Source organism: Schistocerca gregaria, chromosome X (assembly GCF_023897955.1).
Source record: "Schistocerca gregaria isolate iqSchGreg1 chromosome X, iqSchGreg1.2, whole genome shotgun sequence".
NCBI lineage: Eukaryota > Metazoa > Arthropoda > Insecta > Orthoptera > Acrididae > Schistocerca > Schistocerca gregaria.
In genome coordinates, this window is record NC_064931.1 from 788,565,292 (window position 1) to 788,584,288 (window position 18,997).

Sequence of the window (18,997 nt, forward strand, 5' to 3'; positions counted from 1 at the left end):
CGTGAGTAGCGACGTTTGCGTAGAGTGGTCGGTCAGTGCTAACAGCAAAGCAACAGTTCTTGAAATAACTCCAAACATCAACATGTGTCGTACGACGAATGTATCCGTTAGGACAGTGCGGTGAAACATGACATTAATGGGCTATGGCAGCAGAAGACGGAGGCGAGTGCCTTTGCTAACAGCACGACATCGCTTGGAGCATCCCTCCTGCGCTTCCGATCATATCTGTTGGACTCTAGACGACTGGAAAGCCGTGGCCTGGTCAGATGAATCCTGCCAGCAGCTAGTAATGGCTGATGGCAGAATTCGAGTATGGCGCATATCCCACGAGGCCATGGACCCAGGTTATCAACAAGGCACAGTACAAGCTAGTGGTGGCTCCTTAGCGGTGTGGGCTGTGTTTACGTCGAATGGACTGGATCACCGACTGGAAATAGGTATGTTCGGCTACTTAGATACTATCGACAGCTACTCATGGACGCCTTGTTCTCAAACAAAAATGGAATGTTTATGGGTGACAATGCTTCACGTCACCAGCCCACAGTTGTTCGCGATTGGGTTGAAGAACGTTCTGGGCAGTTCGAGCGAGTGATTTGGCCATCAAGGTCGCCCGACAAGAACCCCATCAAACATTTATAGGACATAATCGAGTAGTCAGTTAGCGCGCAAAATTCAGCAGTGGCAACATTTTCGCAGTTGTGGTCGGCTACAGAGGCAGGATGGTTCAATGTTACTGCAGGGGACTTACAACGACCATGCCACGTAGAGTTGCAGCAAAACGTCTGACAAAAGGAGATCAGACACAATATTAAGAATTATTCCATGACTTTCGTTAACTCAGTGTATGAACTAGTGACTGCTGAGTTAAATGTGGAGTTGTTGGAGTATTGTTGGTAACATAGTCGCTAGTGAGATTTCTTGTATGACGGACCACAAAAGTCATAGAAACGTAATGTTTCTTTATGTAAAAAAGCACATGTGTAAAATAAACGTTTCTGTCGAACAATCAGATACTATGCCTTTCATGTGAAAATTACGCTTACGATGTATATTACTTCTTTCATGTACAACGCCACGAAATAATGATTAGCGTTCTTTTACAATTGTGATAACTGCACCGCAGCACGACTGAAACCCTGAATATTCATGAGTGTAAGTGTTAAGTGCACAGGAGGCTGTACTCTGTGTTTAATGTGTGTGAGTATCATTATTGACACCAAGAATTAGATGTCTACATGAAATGTCCAATTGTACGTACTGTATCGAAAGCGTTGGGATGACTGCCACGTGTCACAGCCAAGTTCAGGGATAGGAGTCGTAACATTGCCGTAAGAGTCCTCCCCGACAGCTGAATGGTCAGCATGACGGATTGCCGTCGTACGGGCCACGGTTCGACTCCCGGCTGGGTCGGGGATTTTCTCCACTCAGGCACTGGGTGTTGTGTTGTGTTGTCTTAACCATCATTTCATTCCCATCCGGCGCGCAGGTCGCCCAATGTGGCGTCGAATGTAATAAGGCCTACACGAAGGCGGCCGTACCTGCCCCGTAAGGGACCTCCCGGCCAATGACGCCAAACGATTATTTCCATTTTCCATTGGCGTAAGAGAAAGGTGGAGCTGCAGCTTTGTTATTCACTGAACTGCAGCATCCTTGAATCATGACATAGACCAACAACAAGCCACCACCTCCGAACTCTACTATGTGAAGACCGATAATGCTCTCAAAAGAGGTCATTCCGTGTAAGAGGGCGTGATGAAAAGTAATGCCTCCAAATTTCTTGTGTGATAAGCCTTGTAGCTTCCTAAATAAAACGAACGTTATTAAAAATCCGCATCTTCATTCTTTACGCCTACATACTGATTTCTCAACATAGTCATCACTGTAGAATGTCTGACTTTGCTGACGAAACCACAACCTCATCCTTACTTGCAGCACTTCATCACTATCAAAGTGAAGTCCTCGTAAGTGTTCATTAAGGTCTGGAACGAGATGAAAATACGATGGTGCCAAATCTGTACTGTATGGACGACGATCGATGTCAGCGACAGCGAACCTATAGAGTGAGATTGTTGCCGATGTACTAACGTTAGTGTGTGGTTTGGCACTGTCGTGATGAAGGGGAGGGTTCTCCATGTGTCGACGGACTCTTCGAATCCTAAACACGATTACAGCACGCAGTTTCTCTCTTACCGACGTAGTTACGTTGCTCTCCGTCATGTTACCTACAAATACGTAGACACAATGATTGAAAGTGTAGAAATTCAATTATGTTTTTTATTTATGAAAGTTTTAATAGTTTTCACATAAGAAATTCGAGGACCTAACTTTTCTCAACGCCCCCTTAGCATACATCATAAATTTTGCTTGGGTCTTGAATTGTATAACATTTAATACAGCACTTTAACGAAATGAATGACCGTCTTCCTACAGGTTTACAGCACAATAGTAACATACAGACCCATTAATGTTGTTACACTGTTGTAGTTGATGACTGTCACCACTGGTAGCTTCAGAGATATATAAACAGGGTCTCTCTCCTATAGGTAGTCAGGCGAAATATCTCTGGTGTCTCAGAAGATCTTTTGAATTTAGATTTTGCAACTTGTAGCTGGAGTCAGCCCAAACGAATGTTGCCCATCACTAATTTCATGCGATGTCTAATGTCAAAGGAAAACGGCAGTTTGTGTCAGGTTAAAAGATAATTATTTTTAATGTGGAATTTAATGATCCTGTTAGATACAACGGTCATAATTCGACTAGTTTTATGTTCTGTTTACCTATGTGTGTCAACAGGGAAGGGACAGTAAAAGACGAAGAATATCCATAACTGTAGTAACGGCTGTGTACGACTGCTGCATGGTGGTAGCAGATAGCCCACGGCATAGTGGCAAATGAAATGGAGCAAGTCGGGCAAGGAAGACGTGGCAAAGAAATGTTTACTGACTCTTCGGTGTCTGTTGCGGATATCAGCTGTGACAGAGACTGTCTGAGAGCAATCCGTCTAGCCACAGTAGTAATACAGTCCAGCGGCCACGTGTTTCAGCTCCCATATCCCTAGAGTGGTAATATCTATTGAATTTTGCGAATGTTTTTGATTAATAAAACATTGAACAAAGTAGACGACATACTTTAACTTGGCTTAGTTACTACACTCAATGAGTGGCAAGATTCTACATTTTGGACGAGCGTTCAATAAGTAACGCAACACAGTTTTTGCGCGTCCAGTTTTGGTTGAAAGAGTGCAGGTATGTTGTGGGACATCGTGGAATATTCCCGCTTCAGCCCCTATAGTTTCAAGAAGTTCCGACAGATGGAGGAGCTATTCATAGCTTCGGAAAATTGTTCAAATGGCTCTAAGCACTATGGGACTTAACATCTATGGTCATCAGTCCCCTAGAACTTAGAACTACTTAAACCTAACTAACCTAAGGACATCACACAACACCCAGTCATCACGAGGCAGAGAAAATCCCTGACCCCGCCGGGAATCGAACACGGGAACCCGGGCGTGGGAAGCGAGAACGCTACCGCACGACCACGAGGTGCGGTCTAGCTTCGAAAATGACGTCTGTAACAGAGGTGCGTTCCAAGCAGGGAGCTATCATTGCGCTGCTTTTAGCAACAAAAAAAAACAGAGCATAGAAGACATTCATATGTGCCTGAAAAACGTCTACGGAGACCAAAAGCTCGATGAGCAGTGGGGTCAGGCGCCTGTCATAATCAAAACATGGTCGCTTAAACTTGTCCGATCTCTGTGTGCTGGCCAGTTGCACATGGATGTGCTCGCTGCGGAGTTAGAGCATGCGAGGTAATGGACAATCATAAATATCTCGTTGCACAGCTGGACGTCTCTGTTACTTGTGCTGACACTTTCGTCAACCATTTGGGATACTCAATGGTTTGTGCCCGCTGGCATCCTCTTCGTCTAACAAAAGGCCATAAAGAAAAGCGAAGAGCTATCCGTGCGACTTGTTTCCTGGCTACGAGACTGATTGCGACAATTTTTGTCGGACATCGTCACAGGCGATGAAAAATGGGTTCATCACTACGAACGGGAAACGAAACGGCAATCCTTTGAGAGGCGCCACACCGTCTCTCCTCCGAAGAAAAAGTTTAAGGCCGTATCCTCAGCGGTAATGTCATGGCGACAGTCTTCTGGGACTCTGAACGGGTGATTCTGCTTGATGTTCAAATGTTCAAATGTGTGAAATGTTATGGGGCTTAACTGCGAAGGTCATCAGTCCCTAAGCTTACACACTACCTAACCTAAATTATCTTAAGCACAAACAAACACACGCATGCCCGAGGGAGGACTCGAACCTCCGCCGGGACCAGCCGCACAGTCCATGACTGCAGCGCCTCTGACCGCTCGGCTAATCCCGCGCGGCTTCTGTTTGATATCCTCCCTCATTGTGCAACGATCAACTAGGAAGTATACTGTGGGACCCTACCGACATTAAACAGACGACATCAGAATGTTCGTCACTCCAAAAATGAAAACGAACTTTTCGTTCTCCAAGACAACGCAAGACCTCACACAAGTCAGCATACCCAACAGGAACTCACAAAACTACAGCCCGGATCTTGCACATCCGATTTCCATCTGTTTGGTTTAAAGAAGGATACACTTCACGGGAAGCAGTATGTGGATGATGGGGAGGTTATTGATCAGCAAGACGTTGCCTCCGGCGTCGACCACTAGAGCTTGTCCACGTGCGCATATAGGCCCTCCCAGTAAGGTGGCGTTAAGAGCATGCTATTGAACGAAGATTATGCTAAAAAACAGAATTGTGTAGTCAGAAGGTTCGGGTATAATATGGTGTATTGTAATCCTGAATAAAACCAACCTGCTTTTAGAAAAAAAGATGTTGCATTACTTATTTAACGCACCTCGAATGTCAAACCCATCAGGCAGATAACAGAATACATGTGGTGTCCGAAACAATAAAGACGACATATATAATTAAGGCGAGGCTGGACACTGATCAATTCAGTGCAGATACACATCACGCTCGAACTCTTTAAGGAAACCAGCGGAACACCGTGAGTAATGAGGATAAAGGTTCAAAATGGTTCAAATGGCTCTGAGCACTATGGGACTTAACATCTATGGTTATCAGTCCCATAGAACTTAGAACTACTTAAACCTAACTAACCTAAGGACATCACACAACACCCAGTCATCACGAGGCAGAGAAAATCCCTGACCCCGCCGGGAATCAAACCCGGGAACCCGGGCGCGGGAAGCGAGAACGCTACCGCACGACCACGAGCTGCGGACTGAGGATAAAGGGCAGGGGCAGTTGTGTGTGTATAAGTATAGAATTTTGGTCTGACGGGAGGCGTGCTAGGCTAATCAGTTACGATGACTGCTGTGCCCGAACGGCTCAGTGTTCAGAGCAGCTGCCTCGTGAACAGCAGACCCAGGTTCTAGTCGAACCCAAGAGGACGTTCAGTCTGGGAATATGGATAAATCGGGGCAGCAGAAAATGTTTACCAGGAGGGTGATCATGAACTTGTTTTCAGTGAGACAAGCGTCATATCAAAAACATCGCCATACCATGCGCGCATGTATAGACAGGCTGTTGGGATTTGGAAACACTGTGATCATTTCAACATAAGAGCGAAAGGTGTTAAATTAGATAAAATTCGGATTCTATGTTGCGCCGTAAGACTGACGATTGATTATTTTCAGTCGAGAACGTTGGCATTACCAGAGATAACCTCGTAACAGACATCACATTATGTACTGTGATACGCTCTACACTGCTCATGTATTCCGCGCTCCTTCGAGTTTTGGTAGCTATTCCCCGCATTACCTCAGAGGTTGTCTCCCGCAGTCGGATAGGAAACGTTAGGAGACAGTTTTGTATATCGATCAATGTCTATTAGCCCAGATTTTTCAACTGAAGTCAGTAATGGCCGCGAAAGCTTACATTTCTTTATTAAAATTTATCACTATTCCACTGGATCAGTCCGTTACTACAGGTGGTAAAACGACACGTCGTTCTGTTCTCGGCACCGTTGTAGCCTGTAACGGATGCTAGCTGTAACACGCATTACATCGTATGACCTATCAAGTACAGGAAGGCCTATCTGATGTAATCTTTCATCCCGTCACAGTTTTCACGTTGTTCAGTGTACACCTCATATTTTATTCTATCCCAGAAATAGAAATAGAGGACCAGCAGATCGGGCGATCTAGCTGGACAGTCAACGTCCTTAAGTCCGCCTATTGCTTTATTGTCAAGAAGATCCCATGAAGCTCGTCGAGCGATACTGAGCAGTGGCATGGTGCGTCGTCTCGTTCCCTCTACATCATTTGCTTCGTTCAAAATCAAGAGCAGTCAGTTTGTTGTGAATGACTTTGGTGTATGTTCTCCCGTCCAATCTGCTTTCAAAAAATGCGGTCCTACGACATGCTTGCCTTTAGTACCATACCATTAACTGATGATCCATCAGTGTTGATGTTCTGCCTCACGCAACCAGTGGTAGTTCACGGAGGCATAGTGGTGTTTGACAGTACGACATAACGCACCTGTGCTGCAAAAAGTTGATAGTATATGCAGTCTCTTTAAAAACTCAGTACTTAGTTTAACGCTCACTCACAAAAGATTAACAGACTGGCCTTGGTGCATGTGCCGGCGGCATGAGTGTATGTTTGAGTCTTTCAAAATGCGATGAACCGTGCAGCGTGAGCTTTGTGACTCCCTAGCGAGCGTCGTTGTACTGCTGTGTGGATTTGTGTGTACCATATCCAACGCACTGTTACTGTTTCGATTTCCCACAGGCCTGCTTCGTTGGTGTTTCGCCGGACGCAAATCCCCTGTGTCTCGAGCTTTTTGTACTACAGCCCGGAACGTGTCTGCAGGAGAATGCCTTCCTTCTTGAACCGGATACTTACTACCAAGCTGCCTCTCTGGTAACCTAATTAGACATGCCTAAACAAAATTCCTAGTAGGGAATCTGAACAGAACGACCCGAATCAGTTAACAATATTGAAACTTGATACCTCTACGAGAAAACCTTAGCAACATTTAGCTATTATCAAAATCGTGTCTGTTGCTTCTGAAGGCATGTACATGTCATATTCAGTTGTGTTGCAGGGCAGAAATAAAACTGAGATACGTCCACTGTCAACTTCCATCAATATCTCATAGCACTTGTCATATCGGTAAACATATCGCACCACGGTAAGAATCATAACACAGCTAAAAAACGCGATACTTGAGAAAAATTGAATTAAAGTAATTTTATAAAACTTGTATTGAAACAGTATAAGTTTATTTAAAATATCGATTAAATGTTTTCGACAGTAAATTCAATTGTAATTCATACAACAGTAATATAGAAATGTAGTTCTGTTTTCGTCTAATGTTAGATGTTGTCAGGTAATGGTTGATTAGTTATTTAGGTTGTGTAACTTTCCTCTTTTAAAAAAAATAATTTTTTGTTTTTGTTATGACCCCTGATGTAATATTTGCACCCCTTCTCCACCCCAAATAATATTACTTTTACTTAGAGTTATACGTATAATACGACGTTCGAGTTCCCATCAGGTAAAATTAGTATTTAAATTACAATAAAAAATGAAAGCAAGTTGAGATTACTTTCTTAGAAAAATACATAATTCAAAATTATAATTTACAAGAATTAATACAATTTGATAAGGAACATCACCTAGATACAACTTAAGGAACGCTGTTTTCCAAAAACATAGAATAATAAATGAGCTAATTATAATACTTTTCGCGAAGAAAAGTGAAATTTCTTTACAGGAGAAATTCACATTCTTTTCTTGTAAGCTGAAATGCACAAAATTTCGTAATATTCACAACAGCTGTAATGATCAAAACATTGTATGTTCCTTCATACATGCATGCATGTCTGAAGGACATCGTAAAGTAAGATACACACAACCACAGACATTGTAATAATCAATCAATTATACTAATATTACACTGAACTTACCTGATACCTGGAAAGAGTCACAACTCAGAATATGCCACTCTTCTTGAATGGCCCATGCACACCTATCAGAACTGACGCTGAAACGACACTCTTCATGCTGTGGCGAATCATGGAGTAGCCTACAATAAAACTCATACAATTGTCCTGAAGCGGACAAATTGCAAGGTAGAAATGTGACGTGCTTCGTGTGCGTAGGGGCCAGTCACATGTATTTTTTCAGTGACATAAACTAATAATTTGCCGGCCGCTGGTGGCCGACCGGTTCTGGCGCTTCAGTCTGGAACCGCGCGACCGCTACGGTCGCAAATTCGAATCCTGCCTCGGGCATGGATGTGTGTGTTGTCCTTAGGTTAGTTAGGTTTAAGTAGTTCTAAGTTCTAGGGGACTTATGACCTCAGCAGTTGAGTCCCATAGTGCTCAGAGCCATTTGAACCAACTAAAAATTTCCGTTTATTGACATGTGTCACTTTCCTTGCAAGATGCGATATATTCACCGTGTCTTCTTTGCCAGATTTACCCCATCCCGCACCGGGCACAATCTACTACCGCCCTGCAGTAGCGCTATACAGTTACTGCTGCAGCACTGGTTATTCTTCGTGTTTTACTGTTCCTGTTAATACATATAGATCAAAAGAATATCACACTATACGAATATGAGAACTCTCTATCGAACAGGGTAGTTAAATTCCACATCAAACAACATTTTGCTTATAACAGGAAATAAACCGGCGTTTCCGGCGACACTAGACGGCATTTGTTTGGGCTGCCCCCAGCCGCACGCTGCAAAAGCGAAATTGCAAACATCTGGCGAAACACAAGAGAAAATGCGCCGCATCCTGTATATATACAGAAACATAACGCTCGGCCATAGACATGGCAGAAACTAATCTAGCTAAAACGAATGTAGAACATGAAGCAAATGCATTTTATGTAACACATCATAATGTTCGTCGATGATTTTGAAATGGAAACAGTTGCACGTGTGAATTTGCTTACAAAATACATCTATTGCATATTACTTTCATTGTTCAACTAAAACAGAGAAATTTAATATCCATAAATACACACTAAATTATAAAATGTGGAGCATACGTCCTGCAAAGCGGAAGAAAGATCGTTTGCTGATACTGTCGTAACTACGTTGAAAAATATTCTCACTGTAGATGCCTCAGGCTTGCATAACACAAAACACTATGAAATGGGAAGCGTACGTTTAACAAAAGTGGTAATATTTCAACGTGGGTGGAATGTCGTACTGACCTTTATCGTGCAAGCAAATTTCATACAGACGAGTCTTCGTAACCACAAGCGGTTCAGATGGCAATGTTCTTTTTTTTTCAATTTTTTACAATATTTGCCGTAAGTTTAGCTTTAGACATGCCGCTTGCTGGAATTATTGCTCTTTTAGTATGACGGACATTGTCCACAACATTTACACGAAGCAGAAAAATGCATTTCTAGAACCATAGAGTGTGTGCTGTCCATGGGTCACCCGAAATTTCATGCCAATGCTTGAAACCTCTACAGCAAATGAAAATACTCTGTTTCATCAGCAAGGTCCGAGCAGGCACACAGGGGGAGGGGTTTATTAGTGATTGGGAGCTCCAACGTTAGGCTGGCGATGGAGCCCCTTAGGGAAATAGCGGAAAGGTCGGGGAAGAAGGCCAGTGTTCACTCTGTCTGCTTTTCGGGGGGGTCTCATCCGAGATGTGGAGGAGGCCCTGCCGGCGGCGATAGAAGGCACTGGGTGCACCCGACTGCAAATTGTTGCTCATGTCGGCACCAATGACTCCTGCCGTCTGGGTTCAGAGGTCATCCTCAGTTCGTACAGGCGGGTGGCGGAATTGATGAAGGCGGAAAGCCTCGCTCGCGGGGTGGAATCTGAGCTAACTGTTTGTAGTATCGTTCCCAGAACTGATCGCGGTCCTCTAGTTTGAAGCCCAGTACAAGGCTTAAACCAGAGGCTCAGACGATTCTGCGGAGATCTGGAGTGCAAATTTCTGGACCTCCGCTATCGGGTGGAGAAATGTAGGGTCCCCCTGTATAGGTCAAGCGTGCACTACATGCAGGAAGCGGCTACAAGGGTAGCGGAGTATGTGTGGAGTGCACATGGGGGATTTTTAGGTTAGAGAGTCCCTCCCTGGGCCCGACAAGACGCCTCCTGAGACGCGGCAAGGTAGGAGTAGGCAAAATGCAACAGGGGATAACAATATTAATGTGCTAATAGTAAACTGAAGGAGCATTTATAGAAAGGTCCCAGAACTGCTCTAATTAATAAACGGTCACAATGCCAACATAGTACCAGGGACAGAAAGTTGGCTGAAACCAGATGTAAACAGTAATGAAATTCTAAACTAAGATTGGAATGTATACCGCAGAGACAGGCTGGACAGTGAATGGGGAGTCGTGTTTATAGCGATAAGAAGTGCAATAGTATCGAAGGAAATTGACGGAGATCCGAAATGTGAAATAATTTGGGGGAAGGTCACGGTTAAAGCAGGCTCCGACATGGTAATTGGATGTCTCTATAGGCCCCCTGGCTCAGCAGCTGTTGTGGCTGAGCACCTGAAGGATAATTTGGAAAATATTTCGAGTAGGTTTCCCCACCATGTTATAGTTCTGAGTGGAGATTTTAATTTGCCGGATATAGACTGGGAGACTCAAACGTTCATAACAGGTGGCAGGGACAAGGAATCCAGTGAAATTTTTTTAAGCGCATTATCTGAAAACTACCTTGAGGAGTTAAACAGAGATCCAACTCGTGGCGATAACATATTAGACCTTCTGGTGACAAACAGACCCGAACTATTTGAAACAGTTAACGCAGAACAGGGAATCAGCGATCATAAAGCGGTTAGTGCATCGATGATTTCAGCCGTAAATATAAATATTAAAAAAGGTAGGAAGATTTTTCTGTTTAGCAAAAGTGACCAATAGCAGATTTCAGAGTACATGACGGCTAAACACAAAAGTTTTGTCTCAAGTACAGATAGTGTTGAGGATCAGTGGACAAAGTTCAAAACCATCGTACAATATGCGTTAGATGAGTATGTGCCAAGCAAGATCTTAAGAGATGGAAAAGAGCCACCGTCGTACAACAACCGATTTAGAAAACTGCTGCGGAAGCAAAGGGAACTTCACAGCAAACATAAACATAGACAAAGCCATGCAGACAAACAAAAGTTACGCGAAGCGAAATGTAGTGTGAGGAGGGCTATGCGAGAGGCATTCAATTAATTCGAAAGTAAAGTTCTATGTACTGACTTGGCAGAAAATCCTAAGAAATTTTGGTCTTATGTCAAAGAGGTAGGTGGATCACAACAAAATGTCCAGACACTCTGTGGCCAAAATGGTACTGAAACAGAGGATGACAGACTAAAGGCCGAAATACTAAAAGTCTTTTTCCAAAGCTGTTTCACAGAGGAAGAGTGCGCTGTAGTTCCTTCCTAGATTGTCGCACAGATGACAAAATGGAATTATCGAAATAGACGACAGAGGGATAGAGAAACAATTAAAGGAGCTCAAAAGAGGAAAGGCCGCTGGACCTGATGGTATACCAGTTAGATTTTACACAGAGTACACGAAGGAACTTGCCCCCCTTCTTGCAGCGGTGTACCGTAGGTCTCTAGAAGAGCGTAGCGTTCCAAAGGATTGGAAAAGGGCACAGGTCATCCCCGTTTTCAAGAAGGGACGTCGAACAGATGTGCAGAACTACAGACCTATACCTCTAACGTGGATCAGTTTCGAAACACGTATTATGTTCGAGTATAATGACTTTTCTGGAGACTAGAAATCTACTCTGTATGAATCAGCGTGGGTTTCGAAAAAGACAGTCGTGTGAATCCGAGCTCTCGCTATTTGTCCACGAAACTCAGAGGGCCATACACACTGGTTCCTAGGTAGATGCCTTGTTTCTTGACTTCCGCAAGGCGTTCCATACAGTTCCCTACAGTCGTTTAATAAACAAAGTAAGAGCATATAGACTATCAGACCAATTGTGTGATTGGATTGCAGAGTTCCTAGATAACAGAACGCAGCATGTCATTCTCAATGGAGAGAAGTCTTCCTAAGTAAGAGTGATTTCAGGTGTGCCGCAGGGCAGTGTCGTAGGACGTATATACGTAAATGACCTTGTGGCTGACATCGGAGGTTCACTGGAGCTTTTCCGGATGATGCTGTGGTGTATCGGGAGGCTGTAACAATGTAAAATTGTACTGAAATGCAGGAGGACCTGCGGCGAACTGACTTATGGTGCAGGGGTGGCAATTGAATCTCAATGTAGACAAGTGTAATGTGCTGCGAATACATAGAAAGATAGATTCCTTATCATTGTTGATGCGTGTGGTCAAATTCAGCCAGGTGTGTTGGTCAAAGTTCATCAGGACTGGGTTCAGAGGATAGCATTAACAACCCAACATAATGGACAACATATCGAGCCATTCCTATGACTGTTGGTAGTCTCTCGGCACTGTGTAACATCGGCGTAATGTCTCTTCGGCACATAACACACATGCTGCCGAGCGTCCCACCGTTGCCACATATAACTGGCTATAACCCGAGAATGAATAAAGCTTTGTTTAAAATAACAACGGCATTGTTTTTCTGGTGAAATTCTCTATTTGTTTGTTATGTCACATGATCACATTCTCATTTAAAATTCTGGAGTTGAATCCAAGATGGCGGCTTTGAAGATGGCCGCCATGTTGGTGGCATAGCGTATGAAGTTTCCCCCTTCCCGTTACTCGTGTGTAGGAATTCTTGTTTCCTTGTTTGCTATTCCATTTGAATTTTAGGAAGGTGTTTCCGGACTTTTGGACCACAATATATAATTCCCTCACAGTGCATGAATACGCTACCTCACGGAGATATGAATTTTAAATAAAATCTTCTGAAGCTTCCAGCCTCGTCAGGTAGATAAAATCCCACAACTTTTCGACCAGTCTCTCCTGGGCCATCGTTAAGTGGCAAATGACTGCAGTGTCGCCGAGGATTCGCTGTTATATAGCAGCCCTGTGCTGGCTGTGAATTAACTGGTGCTCTTTCGTCGCCAATGTGGTACAGTTTTTATCCCGTGTCGATAGCACCCTCTTCAACCTCGCGATGGGCGGGTATGAGGCTGCGTTCAGCCGCAAATGGCCATCCTTATTGGTGATGTTTTCATTCTTTTATAATGCTATCTCAAAATCCAGTCGCCCTGATAATGACAGACGTTTCGTCGAATTGACCTCGTTGTCGATTTTCTAAAGTGTGTTCTGCCACAGCTAATTTTTCCGGAAAGTGTGGGCATTAGCACCTCTCGTGTCCCGTCCGGTGTACAGTTTGGCCGACATAATAACAGCCACAGTGATGTAGTATTTTGTACACGCCAGGTGTTCTGAATCCTAGGTCACCCTTCACCAGCCTTACGGGCTGTCGTGTTTTGCTGGGGCCTGAACACTGATGAAATATATATGTTTTTTGGATAGGGTCCGCCTTTAGCAAAACACAGTTTTGTTTTTTAACCCAGACATGTTTCACTGCAGTTGCAGCATCCTCAGTGGGCTTTTATTTTCCATCTGTTAAATATGAAGAACGTTCTTTGTTGTTTTGTATACATGTAGCTATTAGTTTTAAAAAATGTAATTATAGATATTTGAAAAAAAACATAAATTATGAAAATCCATACCTTTTTACCACATGGTGTGGTTTTTCTGACGTCTTGTGTTTCTACAATGACCGACAGTTTGTCATCTGCAACCACTTATACCTTAAAGTAGATACATTGTTTAAGCCAAAATTACGATTTGAAGAACTATGTTATTATAATGCCTGAAATTATTTAATTCTATGTGTGTGTGTGTGTGTGTATGTGAGTGTCTATTTACATGGTGTTTCACTTACTCTTTTTTCGTCTTCATCACTGTCAAACACTGAATATTGAGTTGCCACTGCCACTGTCACTGTCACTCACTGTTTCACTGTTTATCAGCTATAAAAACAAAACATGGCTGGCAGTGGAACAGCTGGAAGTGTAAAAACAAGATGGCTGACAGTGGAACAGTTGAAGGTGTTCCTGGCGGCTGTTTTGAACCTTTCAGAGGTGACAGATATTTTACTTTTTTTTTCTTTTTTTTTCCTTTTTTTATTGTGTGTGTGTGTGTGTGTGTGTGTGTGTGTGTAAAGGGGGAGACAGAAAGAAAAAGAGAAGGAGAGAGAAAGGGAGGGAGAGAGAGATTTTAGGTTTCAGGATCTTTTTTTTTTCTGGTGGGTGGGGGAGGGGGGTTAAGGTCTCTATAGGTTGGTTTTGTCTGTTAATTCTTTGAGGGCAGAGAACAGAGTGCCATTGCAGAGAGCTGTGTATTCGTTTATTATTTGTTTGCCTTCTACTATGGCTTTTTGTATCTGGTAATTTTCTTCGATTATCAGTTTTTGTGAGGGGCTGTTGCTCCCTTTCTCTCTCCTTCTCTTTTTCTTTCTGTCTCCCCCTTCACACACACACACACACACACACACACACACACACACACACACACACAAACACACACTAAAAAAAAGGAAAAAAAAAAAGTAAAATATCTGTCACCTCTGAAAGGTTCAAAACAGCCGCCAGGAACACCTTCAACTGTTCCACTGTCAGCCATCTTGTTTTTACACTTCCAGCTGTTCCACTGCCAGCCATGTTTTGTTTTTATAGCTGATAAACAGTGAAACAGTGAGTGACAGTGACAGTGGCAGTGGCAACTCAATATTCAGTGTTTGACAGTGATGAAGACGAAAAAAGAGTAAGTGAAACACCATGTAAATAGACACTCACATACACACACACACACACACACACACATAGAATTAAATAATTTCAGGCATTATAATAACATAGTTCTTCAAATCGTAATTTTGGCTTAAACAATGTATCTACTTTAAGGTATAAGTGGTTGCAGATGACAAACTGTCGGTCATTGTAGAAACACAAGACGTCAGAAAAACCACACCATGTGGTAAAAAGGTATGGATTTTCATAATTTATGTGTTTTTTTTCAAATATCTATAATTACATTTTTTTAAAACTAATAGCTACATGTATACAAAACAACAAAGAACGTTCTTTATATTTAACAGATGGAAAATAAAAGCCCACTGAGGATGCTGCAACTGCAGTGAAACATGTCTGGGTTAAAAAACAAAACTGTGTTTTGCTAAAGGCGGACCCTATCCAAAAAACATATATATTGTTAAAGCAAACACGGAAAAAAAGAGCTTCAATACCACTGATGAAATGTTGTGAGTCTGCAGGAGCTAGCTAATTTTTACTGGCACAGTGCCACAGGAAAGCAGAAACGTAAGTTTCCTGCGGTCTTCGTCCCTGGTGCTATTTTTGAGCGTCTCAACAGAAATAACCAGTGATACCTGATGGTGACTGCAGTAATTTTTGCCGAAGGACCTTTCGTAAGTGGGTAGGGTAAAATGGCAGATTTTCAGTATCTGAGACGACTTTAGCACCGTTGACAAGGGTGTCCAGAACGCCTCGTTTTTGTGCATTATTGTTGCGCCTGAAAGCGTGCAGATACCGATCCGCGAGTGTGGGTTTTCTGTCAGTGGACACTGTGGGTGAGGTGCCGATTAGTTTTACAGTGAACGTGGGCTTAAAGGTAGGGCAATGGGTCAGCTACCTCTACTTCTACATTTGAGGTAATGGGTGAGTGTCTTTAGAAAGCTATTAGTGTAAACCTAAATTGGTATTAATTACAGACATGTAACTTGAATAGTACATGAGTTATTAGAGGTCAAAGTGACCGATTACTATTAATCACGTCAGGCCACAAGTGCTCCACAGTGACATGGAAAGACGGTATCAGCATGCTTATCAATACAATTATTCGTCTGTGTCTCTTTTATATCCAATTATCTACTATTCATGAAGAAATTGGTCAAATATTTGCTGTGTTTTAGAAAGCACAGAGACATTAAGCTACTGACCTACTTATGCTTCTATTCCTTTGATATATGTTTATTTAATTTGTGTATGTATTTAATAATGTGTATTAGAGCGTGTTTATGGTGCAGCTGTAGAAATATTTATTTAATTTCAAGTTATTTAAATGTAAACCCAGTATTTCGTGTGTGTTTTCGATATGTTTGTGAGTGTGCATTGGCTTGAAGGCATGGCGGGAGCGCTCTAGCCAATCACAGCGCTCGTTAATGGGGAGACTGTATGGGAGTGGGGGAGTACGGCACATAACAGAGGAGTGCTGGACGAGGAAGCGCGACGGGCGGTCGCGGGAAAGACTTGGAGAGTGGAGCAGTTTGCGCGTGGTCGCGAGAAATAGAAATATTTCTTAGTGCCGACCTGTACACTTGTGAGATTTCAGTGGATTCTGTATTGAAGACGTTGTATGCGTTTAGAAGTGAATATCTCGCGAGCTATGTTGTTGTTCATAACTAATTATGTGAAGTAGGAATCTATTGATTCCCTGTTATTCGACTTATATTTTATTTAATTGGTGGACCATTGACACCAATAAGTGTTTTACAGTAATAAAGGGCATTCGTAAAGGTACTTCAGCTATAGTACTCATCATACAAAGTCGTTAAAATAGTACCTGCAGAATTTATTTAGTTCCAGTCTTTCATTTGTAAATGTCTATGTTACGTTCAAAATTCGCAATTGCCCCGTGACAGGAACTTTCGACCATTAGATTCATGTGTATACTCATATTGTATACTGTAGATTCAGCAGTGTTTGGCTTGTAAGGCGGCAACTACGTATCCCAGGCCCTAGACAACGAAACGAACCAGAACTTTTAATATTTCAACTCTGAGTCTGAAGGTAAGTAGTTGAGGGCCACACTATTCACATTGCTAATTTGAAGGCCCACACTCAGCAGACTTAATGAGATCGTGAATGCTGTTCAGGTGTTCTAAGAATTCTCGCATTTTGTGATGCCCATTGGGCCATACATAATGTCGACGTAATGATAAAATCACGTGGCTTAGCTGGAGCCGTGTTCAAGCCAATGTCTTCAAACTTCTGTATCAAAAGTCAGGCTATGAATAGAACTACCGGACTTTCTATGGCCATACCTTACAGCTGGTCGAAATACTGGCCGCCATACATGAAATACGGTGATATCAAAGTGTACTTAATCAGTCCCTCATGATGGTGTATACAAAGCCACCCTAATATAAAAAAAACATGGCTGTCGTCTCTTGTACATTGACATATCGCACCTCAGCAATAACAGTGGCTCAGCTCAAAACTGCAGTACCTTAGAAAACTCGACTTCAGAGTTAATTCTATGAGGGATCTTCGGAAAGTGAGGTCCGATCGGTTGCGAAATGGAAACCACAGTTCAATGAAAAAATTTTTATTTGCAACGGTTTGCTACATTTCTCAGCCACTGCTTTAGTCGCAGCTCCGTGAGAGTCATTTGTCGCTGGGCTGAACTTACTTTCTAGTACCTCCGGCATAGAAGACAGCAAGCCACTTGTCCTTTCCCCCACTTCTCTATGCTGGTTTGCAGTTTGTTGTTTCAGCCAAAATGTTGTCTTTAGAGCCTGTAGTTCATGGGAGCAGAGATGAACATCACAGGGAGTCAAGTTTGGCTGTATGATGGGTGATCAAACACATAACATCGAAAACGCTGCAGGGGCCTCCTTCCCGACCCTGCAGTGTGCAGCCGAGTATTTTCGTGAAGAACGGAATCTAGTGAAACATACACATATGTGTAAAGCTGGTACTGCAAAAAATCATTACAGATGATATGAGTGATGTTGAGGGACATACACTACATGATCACAAGTATCCGTACATCCAGCTGAAAATAACTTACAAGTTCGTGGCGCTCTCCATTGGTAATGCTGGATTTCAATAGGGTGTTGGCCCACCCTTAGCCATGATGACAGCTTCCACTCTTGCAGGCATACGTTTAGAAAGATGTTGGGAGGTTTCTTCATTGAGTGATGCACTGAGGACAAGTATCGATGTCGGTCGGTGAGGCCTGGCACGAATTCGGTGTTCCAAAACATCCCAGAGGTGTTCTATATGATTCAGGCCAGGACTCTGTGCAGGATAGTCCATTACAGGGATGTTATTGTCGTGTAACCACTATCCCACAGCCGTGAATAATGAACAGGTGCTCGATCGTGTTGAAAGATGCAGTCGCCATCTCTGTATTGCTCTTCAACAGTGGGAAGCAAGAATGTGCTTAAAACATCAGTGTAGGCCTGTGCTGTAATAGTTCCACGCAAAACAACAAGCGATGCAAGGCAATTCCATGAAAAACACGACCACACCATAACACCACCGCCTCCGAATTTTACTATTGGCATTACCAACGCTGGCATATGACATTCGCCGGCATTCGTCATACCCACACCCTGCCATCTGATCGCCACATTATGTACCGTGATTCGCCACTCCATACCATGTTTGTCCACTGTTCAATCGTCCAATGTTTACGCTCGGTACACCAAGCGAGGCGTCGTTTGGCGTTTACCGGCGTGATGTGTGGCTTATGAGCAGCCCCTCGACCATGAAATCCAAATTATCTCATCTCCTGCCTAACTGTCATAGTACTTGCAGTGTATCCTGATGGAGTTTGGAATTCCTGTGTGATCATCTGGATAGATGTCTGCCTATTACACATTACGACCCTCTTCAACTGTCGGCGGTCTCTGTCAGTCAACAGATGAGGTCGGTCTGTATGTTTTTGTGCCTATCTCATTACTGTGCATAACCCACAAACTGAAAGGATACTGTTGGAAAGACTTAAACCAGTACCGGAGGAACAACTGCCAGTGGAACAAGCAGGTTTTAGACAAGGAAGAAGCTGCTCGACCAGGTGCTGGCACTTACCACGCACATTGAACGAGGCGTTCAGGAAAAGAAGAAAACAGGGATAGCCCTCATTGACCTGACATCAGCGTACGACACTTTATGGCTAAATGGTCTCATGTTAAAACTGGCAAAGATAGTCAAATGCAAAACAACGTTGAAGCTCATGAACAACATGCTCAGCGAAAGGAAGTTCAGGGTCAAATTAAATGGTGC